Source organism: Bombus fervidus, chromosome 3, assembly GCF_041682495.2.
Source record: "Bombus fervidus isolate BK054 chromosome 3, iyBomFerv1, whole genome shotgun sequence".
Lineage (NCBI taxonomy): Eukaryota > Metazoa > Arthropoda > Insecta > Hymenoptera > Apidae > Bombus > Bombus fervidus.
In genome coordinates, this window is record NC_091519.1 from 11,236,906 (window position 1) to 11,240,845 (window position 3,940).

Below are 3,940 nucleotides of genomic sequence, written 5' to 3' on the forward strand. Positions count from 1 at the left end.
CCAAACCAAAATCATCCCACATTCCATTTCCAAGCCCGTGGGTCTATACTTTTAATTTAATCTACAAAGACATTTTCTTAAACGTTCTAAAAGTCAACCACTACGGAAATACCAACACTCTGGTACGAAATTTCTCCGAGTATCTCCCCAAATTTTCTGAATACAAAAGGAGATACAAGGATTCCATCTCCAACCTCACGAGCCTGCAATTTTAATCTAAACCTCAAATACAAGTAGTTAAACGTTCTAAAACTTAATCACCACGGAAATACCAAGATTCCGGTACGAAATTTCCCTAAGTATCTCCCCAAATTTTCTGAATACAAAAGAAAATACAAAGATTCCATCTCCAATCCTATGGGCCTGCAGTTTTAATCTAAACTTCAAATACAATTAGTTAAACGTTCTAAAAATTAATCACCACGGAAATACCAAGATTCCGGTACGAAATTTCCCTAAGTATCTCCCCAAAATTTTCTGAATACAAAAGAAGATACAAAGATTCCATCTCCAACCCTATGGGCCTGCAATTTTAATCTAAACCTCAAATACAAGTAGTTAAACGTTCTAAAACTTAATCACCACGGAAATACCAAGATTCCGGTACGAAATTTCCCTAAGTATCTCCCCAAATTTTCTGAATACAAAAGAAAATACAAAGATTCCATCTCCAATCCTATGGGCCTGCAGTTTTAATCTAAACTTCAAATACAATTAGTTAAACGTTCTAAAAATTAATCACCACGGAAATACCAAGATTCCGGTACGAAATTTCCCTAAGTATCTCCCCAAAATTTTCTGAATACAAAAGAAGATACAAAGATTCCATCTCCAACCCTATGGGCCTGCAATTTTAATCTAAACCTCAAATACAAGTAGTTAAACGTTCTAAAACTTAATCACCACGGAAATACCAAGATTCCGGTACGAAATTTCCCTAAGTATCTCCCCAAATTTTCTGAATACAAAAGAAAATACAAAGATTCCATCTCCAACCCTATGGGCCTGCAGTTTTAATCTAAACCTCAAATACAATTAGTTAAACGTTCTAAAACTTAATCACCACGGAAATACCAAGATTCCGGTACGAAATTTCCCTAAGTATCTTCCCAAAATTTTCTGAATACAAAAGAAGATACAAAGATTCCATCTCCAACCCTATGGGCCTGCAATTTTAATCTAAACCTCAAATACAATTAGTTAAACGTTCTAAAACTTAATCACCACGGAAATACCAAGATTCCGGTACGAAATTTCCCTAAGTATCCCCAAAATTTTCTGAATACAAAAGGAGATACAAAGATTCCATCTCCCATGAGTCTGTACTTTTAATCTAAACCTCAAGTACAATTAGTTAAACGTTCTAAAAGTCAACCACCACGGAAATACCAAGCCTCTGCTACGAAATTTCTCCAAGTATCTCCCCAAATTTTTCTGAATATAAAAAGGAATTCAAATATTCTATTTCCAACCCCTGCAAAACTATCATTGCACCCTTACTAATATCTCCATTTATACATATATTCCCTTGCTGGCGTTCAATTTAATTGTCCCGTGGCGTGGTTCTCGGAGGCAACACTTCCTTAGAAATCGTAAGAATGTACGCACACAGTCGGTTAGGGGGTGGCGAGGATAGAGGGTGGTTGGAAACGTACACGTGACCAACCACCGTGGACCTCACGCATGCCCCGTTTAATACCACAGCTTGACGGCTTGGTCGGTATGTGCGGGTGAGGGGGTAGCTAGGTATATTGGCGCCTGCCGTTAAGCTCATGTTGATCCCTTGTACCATGCTAGGGCTGCTTCATGCGTAGGGATCCGCCAAGTTTCCCTCCGACGCCATATTTAATGCATCGATCTTCCTCGTCTCTGGATTTAGACGAATTTGCAACGTTGATCGATTTTCAAATGACGAGAATTTTTAGTATATTATAGTTTATTATATTTTGTAGATTTATAACGTATTATTAGTTACGATTTAGTTGGTTACAGTTCACTGGATCGAGTTACACATTTCCAGTGTATGTGAACTTTTTGGGTATCTTGATTCTATTTTGGCAAACGAAATAATTTCCTTAGTTGAATCAGTTTTTAATATTCCCGATTAAGCCTCTCAGAAACCAAACTGATCATACCTGTGCTTTTTATTTAATTTCTTAATTTCAGTACGTAAGCTCGCGATCAATATTCAACACTCAAGAAACGAACGATTTACTTTCGTAAGTTGATTCATCGTAAGCAAATAAATAATAACACGCAATGGCAAGTTCTAAGGGAAATCTAGGAAACGGTGTAACGTCATATCGTGTTTCTATACTTTGCGTGGAATGTGGCTTCTGAATGGCTCAATCAAGAATCTGTTAATTAAGGCAAATTAAGCTCATGAAATGTAGATTAGAAGAGTTTTGTTCTTCGAAGTAAGTATCGAATTGGTAGATGGTTTGGTATTTTAATTATGCTAGGGCATTTTTGAAAAATTCCAAGCTACAGATTCAAATATGACTGGGTCGAAAAGGAGGATTAAAATTGCAGTTAGCGGCGAATCGGTTTTGTTAATGCCTTATTAATCCTGAAGCCACGAAGCATATGTTAATGTTTTCAGAATGATAACGAATAATCGTCAGAGTTTTTCATCTCCTGAGAACAGAAAGCTGTCCATACATCGTTATCATTCGTGGGACGTCCATGATATCGATAGGGCTGTTAATTAAATCGAACCGTAGTGAACATGTAATACTAAATATTCTGATCGAAAGAATAATACGAGAATAGTATTGTGGTTGCTTAATCAGTTGAATTAAAAAGGATTAAAAATTGAATCTTTGATTAACAGGTGTATAAGTACAGTATTTTATTATATTACTGCCACTTTCTATCATTTCTCAATGCTTCCATTGAGTATTGAATTTTTTCAGTTTGATGCTAGCATAATAATTAACTTAAGATTTCTGAGTGTATTTAATATATACTCAATGATTTTATAATATAAAATTTGGTATCGTATATTTAGAAAATGTCAGTCGTCGATATTAACCGTTTCAAAATTCTCCCAAAATGATAAATTCAATCGACGATTAATTTTAACGAGTGAAATACAAATACTTTAGAAATTAAAAATAAATTGAAATAGTGAACTCACGGATAGATATGATAAAAAAAAAAAATTGTTCCTGTTCAACTCAATTACGTCGCAGAAATATTTCAAAATAACAAATTTAATTAACACTCGACATCGATAAATAAAATGGAAAAATTCTAAAAATTCAAGAACAGCTTCAAACGATTAAACGTACAAATATCTGTAACAAAAAAAAAAAAAGAATCATTTCAATTCCAAGAATCTCCCGTAACGACAAATTTAATCGACGTTCGATATTCATAAAATAAAACAATGATACAAAAATTCCAAAAGACCAAGAACAATTTCAAACGCTAAATACGCAAACATGTACAAATGAGTCAAAAATTAAAATAGAAAAATAAAAAGGGAAAATAGAAGAAATAGCCGCGTAGTAAAGTTTCGCCAGAAACAAAGCTCATCGAGCGTGCGAATGTTCTCTATAATAAAGTCGTCGCAGATTTTCCCCAGGGCGGATCGGAAGGTGCGAAGGTGGCGACCTTCGGCCAGAAGGTCTCTTCGTAGCCGCTAAAAGCCTCGACACGCGTCGCGATCGTTACGTCTTGCCGCACATAAATAATTAATGACCGTTCACCGCCCTTCCTAACACCGCTATGGTGGGAATATTTCGTCCTGGAAAGGGAATTTCACTTAGGCCTTTGCTCGTAAAAATCCTCCCATCTCTTTCGGCTACTCTCCGCGTAGTTACTGGCCGAATTTCTATGAAACAAGCAACACCAAGTCGAATCGTTCGCAATTTGTCCTTCGCTCCTTCTCGAAGCCTGTTGATCCTGCGAATCTGGGGCGTAGCCAATTTATGTC